Genomic DNA, 20,478 nt, shown 5'->3' with positions numbered 1-20,478 from the left:
TTATTTAGTAGTGATAAATATATTCCTAATTAAACAACTATTTTATTACTTACTAACAGCTTAAAAAGTCTGAGATCCGTCGGGAAATAAAATATTTTATTTACAGGAATTGGGCTGAGAGACCTGATCTTCCTGGTGCAAATGAGTCAGAAATGACCAATATAAGTAAGATGAAACAGGATTTATTAGGCTTTAAGGCTGGGGTTCCTGTTTCCTTTGAAGTATTACTCTGCCTGTATTTGTATATGCATGTTTATGTATACGTGTGCATATGTGTGTGTATACAGAGCAGTTTGCCATGAAAGATAAGAAATGTCTATGTGATATGAACCTTCTCCCACCTGCATGACTAAAATATTCCTCTGAAATTTCTATGTCAGAAAAGAGCCTGAAACTTCTAAATGTTAAAGGCAAATACCCCTCAGAGAGATGAAATAGGGAACTTTGATCAGCTATTAATGACTCAGTGGAAACATACATATCTTCTCCAATAGCTGAGAATAAAGCATTGAGGCCATGGGAGTTTTGATGAAGGATATGTTCAAATCATAAATTGCACTTCCAGGCACCACAATGGAAATATCTAGAATACTGGGCACTACTATGCTGTTGGTTGGGGGAACAGTAACCAAAGACCAGATTTTCAATTTTACAACTTTTCCGAGGCCAGCCCTGACTCCTAACCAAATCATATATTAAAGTTGGGCTTTATTTCTGCCCACTTGGACAGGTTTGTCTTGGCCTGGCCCAGTACCCCAGAAGTTGATTGTCTTTTTTTTTTAACTTTTTATTTTATATTGGAGTATAGCCAGTTAACAATGTTGTGCACAGCAGGTGCACAGCAAAGCGACTCAGCCGTACATATACTTGTATCCATTCTCCCCCAGACTCCCCTCCCATCCAGGCTGCCACATAACATTGAGCAGAGTTCCCTGTGCTATATACTAGGTCCTTGTTGGTTATCCTTTTTAAATATAGCAGTGTGTACATGTCAATCCCAAACTCCCTAACTATCCCTTCCCTCCACCCTTAACCATAAGTTCATTCTCTAGGTCTGGGAGTCCGTTTCTGTTTTGTAAATACGTTCATTTGTATCATTTCTTTTTAGATTCTGCATATAAGCGATAGCATATGATATTTCTCTTTCTCTGTCTGACTTACTTCACTCAGAAGTTGATTGTCTTTATGTTATGAGAACGAGGTTTCTAATAGTGTGGGACATTCACGGTCTTGTGAGCTTGTTTTCAAATGACAAGAATGGACCTGTATAGACCTAGCCAGACTCTTTTGCTTGGCTCACTTCAACATCCAAGTCTATGTAAAGAGGCTGGGACAGGGACTGAAGTGTAGGCCGTCTGTGCCCATGTAATGAGAAGAATGATCTAAATTTTTCCTCCTTCTGTTCAGCCATTTTTTTCATCAGTTCATTCATCTATTCAACTATTCAACAGCTATTTCTTGAGCACCCGCCTGTGCTGTGCCCTGTGCTGGAGACTGGGGATATGGGAGTGAGAAAGACAGCCCGGGTCCTGCTCTCATGAAGGTAAGACCTGGTAGTAGACCAAGACTGAACTTCATTGGAAACGTCATCCATCCTAGAAGGGCAGGGGATAGTCACCAGCTCTGTCTCTGTTTTACCATGTGACCTTGGGAAACTCTCTTGCCCTCTGAGCCTCAGGTTCGTTATCTGGGCTTTCGACCAGATGCTCTCCAAGATCTGTACCACTGTTTCTTGTGGCCTCCAACCAAACATGACTGGCTGATCGGCAGCCATGCTTCTCTGCAACACAGGTACATCTGGATTCCTAAGAAGCACCTCCGGGGGACTTGGAAGCGGGTGAAACTATGTCATTGGGGGTGGTTTCACTAGGCATTCTGGCTTTCTTTCCATTCTTCCTTCATTTTTCTAAATCTCTGCTCTGTACTGGCTAGGCGAAGGGAGATGCATGCGCCGGCACTCTCAGCGTGTTTCTTCTGAGCCTAAGAGTGATAAGACAAGAGGAGGGGGTGCAACTTAAAGATGCTTTATCCATCCTGATCACTTTTCAGAGAACTAATCTAAACTCCAGGGGGCAAAGTAACTTGATTAAGATCCCACAACAAAAAGGAATCAGTCTGGGGCCAAGATGTACACCGCCAGGCTTGCAGTGGCATGCCCCTCCTGAACCCAGCATGCTGCCACAGTGTTCCCACATCCTGGTCACTTGGTCCTCATAGTCTAGGGGGAAAAGAGTGAACTGGGAGTCCGTGCTGTCTCACCAATCCACCGTGCAGCCAAATCACTTAACCCCAGTAGCCTCAGCGCCACAGCTGCAAGAGGCCAGATGTCTTAATGCATAATGCTGTTGTGCAAACAGAATGCAGGTCAGTGGTCAGACAAAGAAGCTTTTAAACTCAACAGTGCTACATCCTTGCAAACCACTGGAATCACTGTTGTGGAAATGGTAGCAGTAGTAATAGCCATAGTAAATCATGAAAGATAAACTTCACCCGAGCCCATCAGGATTTTTGTCCATTAAATGTGTGGCAACCAAACTGCCTCTGTGGTGTCCACAAAATAATGTTTTGTAAAACTAGATAATACCTCTGAAGATTTCTGAAATATTCTAGGAACAATTGATATGAAGACTTGTGTACAAAACATAAGTGGATGTTGTCAGATCAGCAGCTCAGCCACGTAGGGCCTCTACCACCACTTCCATCACGAATGTGACCCACCGAGGACTCCCCCATGTGCCATAAATGTGTAGTTAGACCTCCCACCTGAGACTCTGATTTGGAGCAAACTGACTTTCAGCGTTCATATTTGTTGCTCTAATGCATTGGATTTATTATTATCATTAGCATCATTATTAGCATGGAATTAGCATTAGCATTTTTGAGAGGGAAGGTTTTGCCTCCAAGTGGTTGATTCCCTGGTCTGTTATGGACATGCTATTTCCTCAGTTCAGGAAAATACCATTCTCGGAAAAATAGGAACATTAATCATTGGATCCATCCAGTCCCCTATCCATCCAGCCCTTGGGAGAGGATTGATTTATGGAAAGTGCTAGCCTCAAAGTCAGAAAACCAGTTTCTGCAAATTATGCTCCACATTCCACAAATACCTGAGCCTCAGTTTTCTCCTTAAACACATGGAGCCAGTATCTTCTTTCTCCCCTCCTCATAAAGGGTTTTGAGAAGAAAATAAAGAGCAAAAGAAAAGTTTTATAAACATGGAATGTTTAAAAAGAATGAAGTACATACCAAGTAGTTGTATAATATAGAGAGAGACTAGCCGATACATAAGTCTTTATCTTGTGCCAGACACTGTTCTAAGCACTTTACATAAAATAAACACTATTGACTAGTAATAATAATAAAGAGTAAGTTTAATAGAGATTTATCCATATGGATGTTCACAATTTTCAAGCAGGGCATCAGCACTTTTCAGCCGTCTCCACGCACAGCTGTGTCTCAATTCCAGGACAGGAAGTAGAAGAGTTGCTGGGCCATGTGATCTGTAGGAAAATCTGTGCAGACTGTTCTACCCCTACAGCGCCTTGAGTAATTGGCTCCTGACCCGAAGTCCTCAGTTCAGCAGATGGAAAAATAGTCTTTCCCACAGGGAAAGGGGAAGAGAGTGAAATTATTTGCTCTCCTTCTGATATAATTCCCCATGTCAGGATTATGGTGTCGGGTGCAGTCGTAAACCCCATGGATGAAAAGATAACTTAAAATGCACATTTCATTCCATGTGTGGGTATTTCAAAGGACCTCAGGGTTGATCAGGAGACAAGATGGTAATAACATTCCAGTTAGTTAAAGAACCAGAGGATTGAATGGCTTTGTTCAACTACTGCTGAACTGATGTGCCCACATGTAGAAGATTTAAAATGTTGGCTCCCAGGCGCAGGAGCTAAATAAACCCACTTTGTTGTTGTTGTCTTAGTTTTCTTTCCCCAGAAGATAATATCTACTGTGTAATAAGTGGAAGTTTCTCCAACACAGACACCCACTAACAACTTCCAAAAGGGATGGGGCCCAGCTGGGGCCAATAGAATGCGCGGTCTTGTCGATCATTGGTGAAGATAACATAAGAACTAAAAGAAGAAGGAGACTGCGCCGCAGGTGAAGGCCTACGAGAAGCAGCGGGGCGCCGGGCGTGAGAAACACAAGGAGCTGCAGAGGGCGGCAGCGCAGGACCCAGCGGGGGGCTTCCTGGAGAAGTAGGCGGCCACCGAGAGCCGGCCCCTCGACCCCTTCACGCCCAAGGCCGCCTCGGGGAACTACCCAAGCGATGCCCCACGGGGCACAGTACGGGCCCTGCACGCAAGGACAAGGACAAAGCGCTGCCCAGCGTCTGGATCCCGCCGCTGACCCCTGAGGAGACGGCCACGAATCAGGAGAAGCCGTCGCGCCTTGTGACCTGGCCCACGTTCGGGAAGCGCTGCGCATGTCTGCACGTCCTCCCTGACGCCCGTGTGCTTCAGGCCGCGCCACAGTTCGGTGAACCGCGTGGGGCTCGTCACGCGCGGCAAGCACTGCCTGTGCGCCAGGACCCGCGAGCCTGAGGAGCGCTTCGCCGAGCGCCGGGCTGCGGTCCTCTGGAGCCGTGGGCACCCTGGAACGCGTGGAGAAGCCGGTTCGCAAGGACCACGTGGACCCCGTGAACCGGAGAAGCTCCCGGACCGCGGCATCATCGTGCTGCAGCGGCTCCGGAGTGAAGCTGCAGGTGGAGAAGTCCAGGCCACTCCGGTAGCTGGTGAGCACATCCTCCATTTTGTTAACTGAGCACATCTTGTATGCCAGGTACTGTATCGGGTGCTAGCTGGGATTTTAAGGGGAATAACGTACTTTCTGCCCTCAATAATAACAAACTGCCATTTCTTGAGTGCCAGGGTTGCTGGGCACTGTTGTAAGTATCCTATATGTATTTGTTAATAGATTCTCATTAGCAGCCCAAGAGGTGGATGCTATTCAAAAAGTTTACAAATAATAAATGCTGGAGAGAGTGTGGAGAAACGGGAACCCTCCTACACTGTAAATTGGTGCAGCCACTATGGAGAACAGTATGGAGGTTCCTCAAAAAACTAAAAGTAGAACGACCGTATGATCCAGCAATTCAAGTCCTGGGCATATATCCAGAAAAGCTGAAAACTCTTGCTCAGAAAGATGTATGCACCCCAGTATTCACAGCAGCGCTGTTTACAATAGCCAAGAGGTAGAAACAACCCAAGTGCCCATCAACAGGCAGTTAGTTTAAGAAGATGTGGAATAGATAGATAGATAGATAGATAGTGCAATATTACTCAGCCATAAAAAAAGAATGAAATATTGTCATTTGCACCAACATGGATGGACCTAGAGATTATCATAGTAAGTGAAGTAAGTCAGAAGACAAATACATGATATCACTCATATGTGGAATCTAAAAAATAATGCAAATGAACTTACTTAGAAACAGACTCACAGACATAGGAAACAAACTTATGGTTACCAAAAGGGAAAGGGAGGGGTCAAGGGGTAAATTAGGAGTATGGAGTTAACAGATGCAAACTATTATACCTAAAGTAGATAAGCAACATGGATTTACTGTATAGCACAGGGAACTATATTCAACATCTTATAGTAACCTATAATGGAAAAAAAATCTGAAAAAGTATATATCTAACTGAACCACTTTGCTGTACACCTGAAACTAACACAACATTGTAAATCAACTCTACTTCAATTAAAAAAAAAGAGGAGAATGCTATTATTATCATCACTATGCATATGAGGAAACTGAGACACAGAGAGTTTAAGTAACTTGCTCAAGGTCACTACGTAGTGATTGGAGTTGCTGGGCTTTGAACCCCAGCAATCTGGATTCAGTGTTCAGGAGACCAACCGCTGCACTCTACCACCTCTGCTGTGGGAGTGGGGATACGACAGGCACAGGCATGATCACCCTTCGCTCAGTGCTACCCAAATGGTTTGCAAATACGTGCTTCAGAAAAGGGACATGGTTAATCAAAGAAGGCTTCATTTTGTTATGAAGCGTGTAGAACTCCACAGGCAGGGATGGGTGGGGGTCACCTGCAGCTAGTGGGAACGGTGTGAGCCAAGTCATCCTGACAGAAAACACTGCTTCTCACACTTTGATGTGAATACAAGTCACCTGTTTATTGTTGCAAGGCAGTCCAAGCACAAGGGGTGTTAGTGAGACTCCAACCAGATGAGGCTTTTCCCCAAATTCATTATCTGCCCCTGTTTAAAATGAACATGAAGGCACATGAAACAAGTGCTATTAGGGTCTCTTTATTCTTCTCCAAGAAAACTTGAAACGTTCATTTGACCCAGTAAAATGCTTAATAACCTCTTTTTTATGTCCCTCTTTTTAAATCAATTTTATGCGTTCTAAGAAAAAATGACTAATGACTAGTGAGAATGTTTCCCTAATACCACAGTTACTTTCTTAAACTTCCCAACTTAAAAATGCTTCAAAAAAATGCTTCAGGTCTGAAATTTGCCTAGAAAATCAATTATTTACCTAATGTGTGTTATAATTTTCTTTCAAATAATTATCTAAGGGTTGGAAAGAAAACAAATTGCGCTGAAAAGCTCAAGTATGTAACTTTAGACCTGATCTCCCTGACAGAAATCGAGAGAATTTGTCACTATGAAATGAGAAGGATTAATGAGCATCTGTGAGTGAGGCCCTGGTTTCCTGTGGAGGGTGTGTGTGCATGTGCATGTGCACATGTGTGTGTGTGTTTTCACATAAGTGCACTGCGTGTGCACGTGCATCTCTGTGTACCGATGGATGATCATTAAAGAATAGGTGTCTTTAAACAAGAGGCTCATTTTCAGTCCCCGTGGCTGGGAGTTGAAGTAAGTGCCTGTGTGGCAAATCCCCACCCACCCCCGCTGAAAGATTTCTCTCTGCATCTCTAGGGCAACACCTGAAATGTATGTTTTGTAGCTAACTCGCTAGACAGGTATAGGATGTTTTAGTCAGCCGCTACTGATTCAGTGAAAGTGTGATTATCAAATACTCTGTATTCTCCCACAACTGGATTCCATGGGTAATGAGAGCTTTGCTGGAGGACATGTTGGAATCATGAATTGAGACCTGGGCTTTCCAGGGCACCTGATGAACAGTGCCCTGGGCACTAATTAGGTAGCAACTCTTGTAGACTGAAAAAAAAAATGCGCAACCTAAAAGTTGAGAGCTATGTTTTATTCAGTGGACATTCTGAGGAGACAGGACTCTCAGATCCCTCTGAGGGACTGCTCTGAAGAGGCAAGGGGCGGGCCAGGATATATAGGAGTTTTTGCAACAAAGACCAGGTAGTCGGAACATCGGAAGATTACTGCTAATTAAAGAAAACCAGACATCTCAAATTAATGAAATTAGTGCTTTTCTATGCATGGGAAACTGCAAAGTCTGGACTCATGGAAATCATTCCTTTGATATGCACCTCAGCTATCTGGGGACAGTAGCCTGTGTTTTCACATCCTGCGTCTCCTCAGGGTGCACTGTTGGGAGTGGCTGCATCAGTTGGCTGCTTGATGGCAAGCATTCCGTTTCCATCCTGAGTTCCCTCAGGGCTCCCCTTCAGGGCGGCTGTAATGTGGTGGCTTGATGGCTGCCACATCCATTGTTTACTGATGTGGCAGGCGGCATTCTTAGTTCACACTCTGGTACAGGTAACCAAAGACCCACTTGGTTAACTGGTCGACTCCGCAAATTTCTGGGGACCCATTCTGTGTACTAAATCATGCATTAAAATTCGACGTGACTTTTGGTCCTGTGGACAGTCTTCAAGGCTTAGCTTGACACTCCTCACCACTCTAGAATTTTTCTTTCTTATGGCTCAGGCAGAGTCAGACCCAGGGCTATCTTCCCTAGTAGGAACAGGCTTGACATTCTTTAGAAGATTTGCAAATAATCTTCAAACCCCTATGTCCCCTTGGGGTACCCTACTACCTCCCCCAGACTAATTAGGATACAAGAGAAAAGCCCTGGGTAGAGATATTCTCTCTCTCTCTCTCTCTCTCTCTCTCTCTCTCTCTCTCTCTCTCTCTCTCTCTCTCTCTCTCTCTCTCTTTCTCTTTCTCCTTCTGTCTCCCTTTTTCTCTTCTCCCTTCCTGCCTTCACCTTGCTTATTTACATATCGCATCCATTTTCTCTTGCCTTACTCTTACTTATCCTCAAGCCTCAGATTTATATCATTTTTTTCTGAAAAGTCTCCCACAACCACCTCTTCAGTCTCCCACTCCCCAAATTACATTAGGCACCATCCTCTGTTTTCCCTTTATCATATTTATTATTTTATCTGGTAATTATCTTCAGATGGGATTGGCATCTGAAATGGGGTAGGGTCGGAGAGCAGTCTTATAGGACTGAATCTTCAAATTGTGGAATCTGTTGCTATCTTCTGGTAGACAGTGTCAGAATTAAGTTGGACTGTAGGACACCCAGCTGGTGTTCAGAGAATTCCAATTGGAATTGAATGCAGAACCTTTTTTAGGAAGCCACACATAATCTTTCTTCTTTATGTGAAAGTTCAGCTGAACCTTCTCCTGAATATGAGAAGTGGTCCTTGCCATATAATCTTTTATTTTTATAAATTTATGTATTTATTTTTTGGCTGCGTTGGGTCTTTGTAGCTGCGCGTGGACTTTAGTTGTGCTCGTTGCGGTGAGCGGGCTTCTCATTGCAGTGGCTTCTCTTGTTGTGGAGCATAAGATCTAGGCACTTAGGCTTCAGTAGTTGTGGCACGCAGGCTCAGTAGTTGTGGCTCGCAAGCTCTAGAGCGCAGGCTCAGTAGTTGTGGTGCACGGGCTTAGTTGCTCCGCGGCATGTGGGATCTTCCCGGACCAGGGCTCGAACCTCTGAACCCCTGCAGGCGGGTTCTTAACCACTGCGCCACCAGGTAAGTCCTTGCCATATACTTTTGAAGGACCATTATTGTCAACCCAACACCAAATAATACTGTCATCAGCGAGATAGATGCTAAAATGGAGAATGCTGACCCCTAGTTAAGATTAGAGTAGAAGTCAGTTACCATCTGTTAAGAGCTCTTTGGGTGCCAGACACTGTGCTAAATGATTTGTATACATTATCACAAAAGCTATGGTAATCTTATTCTCTGTTTTACAAAAGAGAAACAGGCTTGGAGAGCCAAGGTGACTTGGCCAAGACCACACTGCTCGTACACAGGCAAACTGGGAATAAGACTGAATATCTGTCTGCACATTTCACAGTTTATCTGCTGCTCCACACCACTCAGAAACCTCAGTTAATCAGAATGTTCAGGGAGTGTTGTGATGGAAAGGGCTTTCAGTTTGGATATAGAAATTAGTGTGTGTTGAAGGTGACCAGTTTTTAAGTGTTGGGTTACATTACTGATGTGAACCTGTCTGTTGTCATTGCTTTCTCCCTTAGAGAGAGGACAAAGGTAGCTAATATGCTGAATAATTGGTTGTTTCTATCAGAAGATTGCTGGCTAGTAAACACTACTTGCATTGTTTTTCAAATCCTACCTTCATTCATAGAGTCCTGAAACTTACACATGTGTACAAGGGTCCACTCCCCTTGTGTGAAAAACAAAAAGTCTTTTTAAAAACTTTTATTGAATTATAGTTGATTTACAATGTTGTGTTCACTTTCTGCTGTATAGTGAAGTGACTCAGTTATAGATACATGTTCTTTTTCATATTCTTTTCCATTATTGTTTATTATAGGATATTGAATATATTTCCCTGTGCTATACAATAGGACCTTGTTGTTTACCCATCCTGTGTAAAATAGTTTGCATCTGCTAATCCCGAACTCCCAATACTTCCCTCCCCCAGACACCCTCCCCCTTGGCAACCACAAGTCTGTTTTCTATATCTGTGAGTCTGTTTTTGTTCTGTAGATATGTTCATTTGTGTCATATTTTAGATTCCACATATAAGTGATATCATATGGTATTTGTCTTTCTCTTCCTGACTTCACTTAGTATGATAATCTCTAGGTCCATCCATGTTGCTACAAATGGCATTATTTAATTCTTTTTAATGGCTGAGTAATATTCCATTGCATGTATATATATATCTCACACCTTCTTTGTCCATTCCTCTGTCGATGGACATTTAGTTTGTTTCCATGTCTTGGCTATTGTAAATAGTGTTGCTATGAACATAGGGGTGCATGTATCTTTTCAAATTATAGTTTTGTCTGGATATATGCTCAGGAGTGGGATTGCAGGATCATATGGTAACTCTATTTTTGGTTTTTTGAGGAACCGCCATACTGTTTTCCATAGTGGCTGTACCAATTTACATGCCCACCAACAGCGTAAGAAGGTTCCCTTTTCTCCACACCCTCTCCAGCATTTATTATTTGTAGACTTTTTAATGGCCATTCTGACAGGTGTGAGGTGGTACATTGTGGTTTTGGTTTGCATTTCTCTAATAATCAGCAATGATGAACATCTTTTCATGTGCCTATTGTCCATCTGTATGTCTTCTTCGGAAAAATGTCTGTTTAGGTCTTCTGCCCATTTTTCTATTGGGTTGTTTAGTTTCTTGTTATTAAATTGTAGGAGCTGTTTGTATATCTTGGAAATTAAGCCCTTTTCCTGTCCATTGCATCATTTGCAAATGTTTTCTTCTAGTCCGTAGGTTGTCTTTTCGTTTTGTTTATGGTTTCCTTTGCTGCGCAAAAGCTTATAAGTTCGATTAAGTCCGTTTGTTTATTTTTGCTGAAAAGCAAAAAGCCTTAGGAGTAGAAAGATGCTAGTAGAGGAGGGAACACAATGTGGGTAGAGGACCTACAGCCTCTGCAGTGCACAGAGAACGTGGGTCCCAGTATTTCTTGCCACATTTCAGTAAAAGAGAAAATATGAACAGTCAGAGTGAATCATGACAGAATAGATAGTGGATCGGGCCAAGAGTTCCAGCCCCAGTTCTTCACTTCCTCTTTGTGTTACCTCGGGTGAGTCATTTTATCTCTCTGGCTCTCGCTGAACTCATCGGTAAACGGAGCAGTTTGGTTTAGGGGATATGTTACATCTATTGGAGAAGAAAAATAAATGAATAGTGATTACCCTGGGAGTAGGAGGTGTAATGACTGAAAGAGAGCATGAGCGGGGGAGGTTTGAGGTTCTGGTAATCTTGACCTGACTGCTGTTCCAAGAAAGCGTTTACTTCGTGAAACATCATCTAGTCTATAAGCTTACTCTTGGTGCACTTTCTATATGTACTTTATTCTTCAAGAAGAAAGTTTACATTAGAAACCAACAAACCAAAAAATACACTAGGCACTTTAAATCCTAACTCGAGAAAAAGGTCAAGTATAAACATAGAAAAATGTTTTTTAAAGTTTTTAAACCCCCTATGAGTCTTCATCTCATTTGAAGAGATAAGTGACTATTAGAAAGGAAAAAAAAAAAAACACCTCGGCTCCAAATCATGATAGGATAGTTTGGACAGCAAATCATCATTTACATGGTCACCTATCACAGATTTTCCTTTTGAAATATGATCTGAATACTACATAGTCTGATTTGTTTTAACACCCCCTATTCTGAAGCATTATATTTAATAAGTTGAAGTAGGAGGCATTAAGGTGAAACCTACTGTTAGCAAAACCACGGAATTCCAGCAGCAACATTGTTACCCTATGGTTCTATGATCCCACAATGCAATATAATGAGACATAAAGGGTGTCAGGACTTGGGGACGCCAGGAGTGTGGAAAAGGGATGGCCATCAGTCCTGTGAACACAGATCACATTTAGATGAAGGTAACCCTTTCTTTACCGTTAAAAGCAACCTTTTATTTTCATGTAACCTGAGTTTGCAATGAATATAGGGTGTAAACAGTTGAGGGTTAGGAGGAAGGAACTCCGATACTTCAGACACTGAGGCAGCACAGTGGCTTCAGCTTATGAAATAACAGCAGAGGAATGAGAATCACTCTGACCACTGTGGGACAGAATACCAGCCCTTAAATCAGCCTATTTCAGAGGTGGCCCTCAGGCAGGCTTGGCAACATAGCATATTCTCCAGCAGAAGTCAGCGCCTAAAAAGACAAGCATTAGTGTTAGAAAACTGATGTCTTATAGATGCAGATTTATGAGAATGTAAATTGGTACAACTGCTTTGGATCATTATCCAGCAGTCCTGGTAAAGTTGAGGATATGCATCCCTTGTGACCCAGCAGTTCCTCTCCTCGGCTTGTGCAGTATAGAATCCTGCCCACAGGTGCCCACAGCACACGGGTAAGGGTGTTGCTAGCAGCATTGTTTGTAATTCCATCAACACAAGAATGGATACCTAACTTATGATACATTTGCACAACAGAGAAGATGCCTGGACCAGAAGGGTATGTATCAACATGCATTTGCCTCACGAATATACTTTTGATTATAAATGCAAGTTTCAGAAGAATACAGTATGATAATATTTGTAAATTTTCAAAGCAGACAAAAAAATACTGTAGTTTTTTGTTAGGCATCCATATATATGTATTAAAGATATAAAGAGTAAAAACAGGAATGATGAACAAGTTCAGTAACCTCCCTGAGAAGAGATGGGGGATGAGGGGAAGATTCGAATAGGTAGAAGCATGAGACATTCATAGGTGAATCACTATGATAATACAGTTCATCGTATTAGTCTTTATACTTTTTTGTATATCCAATCTTTTATGCAGTTTTTAAAAATTTTAATTGAAAAAATAAGAGTAAGATTTACTCATCCTTCCATCCGTATGTTCATTCATTCAGTATGTATTTATGAGCATCTACTTTGTGCCAGGCACCCCTTTAAAGTCAAAGAGGAAAATGAGAAAAGTAAAAAGGATAGTCACTGACCTCAAAGGTCTCGTCAGGATAAAGAGACACAGAGAAACTTAGACCACAGTGTGAGACTCCTTCCTTTTACAGTGAAGGAGTCTGAGTCGAAAAGGAAGATACAGCTTGGGCCAAAAGTACACACAGAACCTGCCTCCCAGGCATGTGGCTAAAGATGAGGGTGATCATGGGAGGAAAGCAAACCTAGCTCCATGGTCACAGGACACAAAGCTCACACTGGACTCCTGGCTCTTCTTCCCAGGATGCAGTGATAGCCATCATCCTGGCAAGTGGTCCCACTCAGGCGCCTGAGCTGTTTCAAACAAATTCTGCACAAAGGGTGATTTGTGCTGTGTTGTGCTTCTCTTTCAACATAAGTGTCATGATTCTTGGCGTAGAAGTGTAACAATGATAGGGGTACATTCATCAGTCATTCTAATGCCTTGTGTTTGAAGAGCAGTTTGAAGCTATTTTTCCCCAAGACTACTTAATATCAGAACATATTGGTTCAGACTACAGCCCTCTTCTGTGCTCTCGCTCACAAAAGAACCAAGGAATGTATTGTCCTTCTTATAACCATTTGTGGGAACTGGGTGGGGGATGTACCAGACATTACACGATACCAGAAACCGAGCAAGGTGGGAAGATGGGGCAGTGTTCTGTCAATTCCAAGGAAAGAAAAATAACCTGCAGTGTTTTTTTCTTACAACCTGTGTGATGCTGGTGACAGTAATACCAGTAAACTAAATAAGGAATGATATACATACATATTGAGTCATAATTCCAAAGATGTCCATTGTCATTAAATGGCATGTGGAAAGCCCAGAAGTAGTTTATGGTAGAAAAAATATGACTCTTTCATTAAATACCTCTTAGACATCTGGAACAAAAAAATGGTGGCTAAACATTACTAATATTTTCAACATCTGTGATTCTAAATGCTTTGAAAATATGCACATGTGTGTTAATTTATAGCTTTACAGCCTGTTGCAGGAGGATTAACTCTAAGTCTCACATCGTGCAGGTGAGGACACAGAAACCCAGATGGGTTAAACAGCAACATCCCACAGTTTGTGAAAGAGCTGGAGCAGGAAACTGGCTCCCCTTATTCCCCCAGCACAGAGCTTCCAATCTCCCGTCAGCATACATAGCAGTGCTAAGTCATTGACAGTAGCTCACAGAGGCAGTGGCTCTCAAACTTTCATTTGGGTTTGAAGTTTAGGGATGATTCTGAAATCAGTTGGCCTTTCATTCATGGGCAGCCAGCGTCCATAAAAAATGAGGATTGGTGTTTTCCCTTCTGAGCAGGATGAGAGGGGGCATAGCTGCCTGCTGTATGCAGGAGTCATTAGCCGTGAGTCTCCCTTGTTCAGAAATACTTTATAAAGATGATGTCTATCCTCTGTCAAGGTGACATCTGTTCTGCAAAGAAATCAGAGCAGTGAGTGCAAGAAACATGAAACGTATCAAGCACAGAATACAAAAGCAAGGGCTTTAACTTCCCTTGAAATGTAAGGTGGAATGAATCACTGGAGTGCAGCTTGGGTTGGTTTGTTCATTTGTTTATTTTTAACTATAGGAGGAAAGAAGATAAAAGATCTTTCCTGGGCCTGGACCATGTGTCTATAGGCAATCTTTGGTGTTACCATAAAAGCCCTGGCATCCCATCACTCACATTGGAAACAAGTCTTTCATTTATCCTTCCATTGGTTCCTTTAGGCCTGAGCACTGGTACTGATGTCTGAATTGCTCTGGAGTATAAAACTCTCTGGAGTCCAAGAGACCCCCACGCAGTCATAGAATGCCTGCCACCTGTGTATCTAACTCGACTTCTCCTCCGTGTGAGGGCCTTTTGTGGGTCCAGCTTTGTCCCAGTCAGGGATAGGCAGTCACCTAGATGCCCCTGACTGCCTCATTCTACCCAGCAAGAAGTAATCATAGGGCTGGTTCAGCAGCCTCTCAAGATGGCTCTGGATTTAGCTTGAGTGCCCCCTGTTGACCAAGCCGTACTTATTTTGCCAATGCACTGATCTCCAGACTTCAGATTCTCCTGTTTGGATTGCTAAGATCCGCCTGTGTTTGTCTTGGTTCTCCTGGACCCAGTCACCTTGCCATCTGTGGTTTACAGTCTCTGGGAATTGGATGAAATGTGATGTTGATCCTGAACTTACTATTTTTACCAGGGTTAGCACCATCACAAGCCATGTGTCTTTCAGAGAACTAGCTACAGGGTCAGACCCTGCCCTGATCTGACACACCATCAGCTGTACCAGCAGGGCGTCTGAACTGATACCCATAGCGCCACATGCTGTAAAGAACCAAACGGTGCAATGTGGAAATGACCCCTGGTCACATAGAACATAAAGCCACCGGAACAGGACGACAGCCAAGATGTAACAGAGGCAGGTGCTGATCCCTTGTGACTTTTGCTCTTTTTATCCCTCATTAGCTGGATGGCCATAGGACAGTTACTTAACTTCTTTGAGCCTTAATTTCATCATTTGTAAAATGGGAATAACAATACCAACCTTATTCAGTGGTGATTACCCCTAATACATTTCTTGCTGTGGGGCACTGGTACATAATGAGCTTTTAGTAAACAGTGGATCTTATCTTTATTATCCTGATTGATGGAACATGTGAAAGTGCCTGAATTATAGTAGTTGACAAACAGGTATTTGTAGAAGGATTTTGGTTATTTGAAGGCCTTTTTAAAAAAAATCTCCTTACAGATTTATGGAAAAGCAGGTGCCCATCAATCCTTTCACTGCCTCCTACCTTTACTGTCTCTTTGCTTTCCTGTACCATGTAATTCCCTGTGGTTTTCTGGAGCCCCAGAAAACACAGCATCATGTCAACAGTGATGCTTAGGCATTTGTGTGGCACTGAACAGTGTTTACATCCTCATCTCTTACATCCTTACAACAGCCAGTTGGGGCATTTGAACAGGCATTGTCCCCCTTTCAGTCGATGAGGTCATCAAAGAGCGTCTAACCAGTTAAGTGTCAGAGAAGAGACCAGAGCCCAGATTTTATGATTTCTCACCACAAGCTATGGTTCCATGTTACAGGCTGAGTCTATGTTCCAAATCTCCCCAAAACCTGAATCAGAGAATTAAAAGTTACTATGTCATCTGTAACCCCTTTCATCTGTCATAAGTCTGTATTGAACAAAGCCATTCTGCAGGGCATCAAACATAAACTATTAGTGTACTCAACCCTGTGTAGGGGACGGGGTGACCCTGAAGCACCTCTGTGTCCATAAGGTGCCTGTGGTCTCTTTGGAGGGACAGAGTAACTGTGATGATGACAGCAGCATGAGGCCACATACAATTCCATAGCCACTACATTAGGGAGCATTAGAAGACTTGTACTAGAGCCCAATCCATGTAGATTAGGTGCTTGATTTTGCGTAATTCATTTGTATTCCTTGAGTAGCAAGATACAAAAGGTTTTCTGGTTATTCCTCTCCTAGAAGAGACCTAGAAACAAGAAAAGCATAAGGAACACTTGGGCAAACAAAGATGAATAGGATTTCCTCTGAAGATCTGCCCCAGGTTGGCAGAAAAAGTCCTCCTCCTTCCCTCCCTGCCTCCCTGCCTCCCTGCCTCCCTCCCTCTCTCTCTCTCTCTCTCTCTCTCTCTCTCTCTCTCTCTCTCTCACACACACACACACACACACACACACGCACACACACACACCCCAAGAGTATTAGCATGATACAACTAGAAGCAAAAAGCAAAAGGTATTACATTATTTTTAAACCTTTCTAGGCCTGGGAGGCATCACTTTACTTCTGATTACAACTTCCCAGGAGCTGCTGTTGGGTTTGTCAAGGTGCCTTAGTTTCCTGATGAACATGCGTATGTCTGTGACATACATAGATCAGAAAGAAAGAAACCTCTGGGGGAATATAGTTAAGACATTGCAGGATGGTGACCCAGTAAGAAAGCCAACCCACATTCTTTCAACTTGGAAAGAATTGTTGAAGCCACCTATGTCATTAGATTCCTTCACAAAATATGTTGCTGTGCACAGAAAATAGATGTTGGTAACACAAGAGCTCCTGAAAAGTGGAAAGTTCTAAATATATTCACAGCTGTTTCCTCTCAGGGTTTGGGTTTTGCTCCAGAGCCAGTTTCAGAATCTTATTTCAATTGAAGGTTTTTACCCAATCTAATATGCATTGAGGTTCCATCAGGTAGAATCCATTGACAGAAATTGCTTCCTGCAATGATATATGATTCGTTCATTCACATCTCTGAGGTATTTAGAGGAAATTATCCATGAATTGCATCATTAGTTTAAAAGCAACTGCAGTTGTTTTTTTGTCAGTATAACTTTAAGCCACGTAAGATCATTAGTTGGGAAAACATATTTGAAAAGAGTATATAACTAGTTTTCTCCCCAGAACAGTATGATTCATGTTAGAGAAACCTAGCATTGGAAATTAAACTTTTAAGCATAAGTCATCCTTGGGAATGACATCTAGATCCCCTCTTCTCCCTTGACACGCCCCACTGCAAAGGTGTCCAGAAAGTACAAGGATATTTCTAGGGGTACAGAAAACTGTGAAATATCCACATTACAGCTGCAAACTACTGTGATGACAAAATACGTCTCCATTGGCTCACTCAGCAAAAAGCCAAGAAGATTATTTGCCGTTATTCTACCAGACCATTCATCAGCCTTAGCTTGCTTTCTCAGTTTGGTGGCCTCCTCGAGGGTTCTCAGTGTCTGGCTGCTTGGCCATGAATTAGGAGGCAGCAGTGCCAATTACATCTCTGCCCAAATTGCTGACACTGGCATCTTATTTAGAGTCCTGTTCTTGACTTTTAGATCACCTCTTCCTCCCTCCTCTATATGAGAGTAAAATTCAGTGTGAGATGAGATTCATAAATGTCATGTTGTGGTTTTACCGTCTAGAAACATCAGGACAGAAATGTGCTCAGAATCTTACCTTTTGTTCTCACTGTACTTCTTACTATCCAGCACCAGTGGAGTCGTTCAGATCTTTCTTAGCAATGAAATATAGTCTGAAATAGTTCCGTAAACTACATAAGCAGAGAGACAATGGAAAAGGCAAGGGTGAGTGCAGCCAAACAAGTGTAATAGAAGGAAGAGATGATGGTTTGCTTGGCCATTCTTTGCGCTACCATCAGAATTTGGATTTTTATGGCAAGTGCTAATATATTAGGAGCTACAGAGGGGCCTTCAATGATGTTGATGCTCAGGGAACAGAGCCTGGTGTCAGTTCCATGGCCTTCCCCTGATTCATCTGTAACAGAAGGGCTGGAGTTCAGTCTCAGCTCTGTCACCTTAATAGTTTTGTGATTTTAAGAATCATTCAACCACTCTGAGTTTATAATCTTCATATATAAATCTAGGGCCTAATAACTAACTAATGGAATTTTGAAAACTGTATAAGATAATGTATGCAAAGTACTTTGTACAGTGCCTAGTTTATATTAAGCAAGTCAATAGTCGCTATTATCGCTGTTAATAATAACACTACTATTATATTTCTTCCAATGGACTTTAATCATTTTTAAAATCGGTTTCTGTTCCCAGTATACAAATAAAGGGGGAAAAGGACTCCCAAAATCTTAATTCCCATGATTACATAATAATCAAAGCCTTTTAAAACAGCCCACTCTTCCCAAACTACATGTTTATAGGAGGTAAACCAATATAAACCAGCATAGCGTTGGTAGAATCTGTAGGATGCATCTTTTAGGGAAGGGTGGGCAAAATTTCAATATGAAAAGCAATGTGGGTATTTGCTGCCGAGAGTTTATTTTCTCTTTATATCAGAAAATAATTATGTGTTCCTAGTCAAGATTTATAAATAATTACGATAATATAATTCAGAGGCTTGGTGTATAAACTAGGATCATGCATTGCATTTAAATGTCATGTCATATCCTTTGGTGTCTCAGCGTGTAAGAGTTCCTCAGTCTTTCCTTGCCTTACATGACCTCAATATTTTTTGAGTTGAAGCTAATTACTTTGTAGAAGGTCCTTCAGTTTTTTCTACTGTTCCGTCGTGATTTTTGCATTTTAAGCAGGAGTCACACCGAAATGATGCTGTGCTCGTCTCAGTGCATCATATCAAGAGTCACATATCAGGGACATCATATCCATGAGCCCTGTAACGAGAGATGTGAACTTTTGTCACTTGGTCTGGTGCTGGCTAGGTTTCTCCATTGTAGAGTTAATGATAAATATGTTGTACTTACTTGAAGCCACATCTCAGGAATCTTTGATTCTGAAATCATGAAAAGTCTTCCTACTCAGAAGGGGAAAAAGTGTTCCCTAATTCTCAGGAGATGGCTGACTGTCATAATTTTAAACAAAGTGTGAGGATTATTTTTAAATAATTTAAATAGATTAATAGAAGAGTCTGACTTGCCTCATTACCTTGTCATCAAGATCAATGGATAGATCTTTATCCTTACCTTACTTGACATTTTAGTGGCATTTGACGTTTTGACCCTTCCTTACATGAAACACTCCTCTGTTACGTTTTCCGTGATGACAGTCTCTAATGTTTCTCTTCCTAAAAGCTGGCCAGACTTGCTCCTCTGTCTGACCACGTATATATTTTTGGTTCTTTATCTATGTAATGATATATAACAATAATAATATTTTAGATAAATATGTTTAAGAAAAAAGAAGCAACAACATTCCAAACTGCTTGCAAAAGGCAGGGCTTAATCCTTTCCCAGTCTGGACACAAATCAACCCCGAACAATACACAACATTAAATTGCAAAGCAATTAAGCTTGAAGGCCTAAAAGACCCAAATTTGTTTTATAATGAGAACCATGAGGTCCCAAATTGTGAAGTGACTTTCAAGGGTCCCTCTTGAGTCACTGATAAAATTAGAGGGAGAGAAGTTTTCCAGTGCCCCAGGCAGTAGTGTTTCCCTCCACCATCTTGCTTCCCAGCCGAGTACCTTACAAGAGCCACATTTCTGTTCTGCCAAGAACAGTCAGTGGTTGGTCCAGAGTATCCTCGAAAGCTTTTTCCAATGCCTCTGTTTATCCCAGACTAAACCTTGACTCTGCTTTGCTTTCACCTGGACAAAAGAAAGAGATTAGGAAACACAGGCTAGGAAAAATGGCCTGGAAAAATACTTTGTATGTTTAACAACTCTTATTACTTGCTTATGATTAGCAAGAGAATAGATATATAGGGCAGAATGTTTAGAAACTACATGGGGGAAAAAGCTGTCAGATGAAAATAAAAATGAACCATAATCCTGCCACAAAAGGATAATATATTCTCTTATAAATCTTTCTATATGTGCATATGTAACAATAGATAATAGTAGATAGTAATATTTTTTCTAGCTAGCTAACCAGCTGCTTTTTAACAAAACAAATGGAGTTTATTATAGTTTCATAATTGTATGTAGACTTTTTCACTAATTTATGTCCTAGCGACTTTTTTCTATACCTTTAAATATTCACATAAGTAATGTTAATGCTTGTTTAGTGTCCCATAGTAGAAATGCATCATTATTTGCTTAATGAATCTTGGAAACTTCAGACTGTTTGCTTTAAAAAAAAAATACAAACAATGCTTCAGTGCATTTCTTAATAGAACAGTCTTTGAGTATAACCATGATAATCTCCTAGGAGGGAAAATTGGGTCAAAGAGATA

The sequence above is a fragment of the Leucopleurus acutus genome (assembly GCF_964270905.1).
Source record: "Leucopleurus acutus genome assembly, chromosome: 14".
Lineage (NCBI taxonomy): Eukaryota > Metazoa > Chordata > Mammalia > Artiodactyla > Delphinidae > Leucopleurus > Leucopleurus acutus.
Note: the sequence above shows the minus strand (reverse complement) of the source record.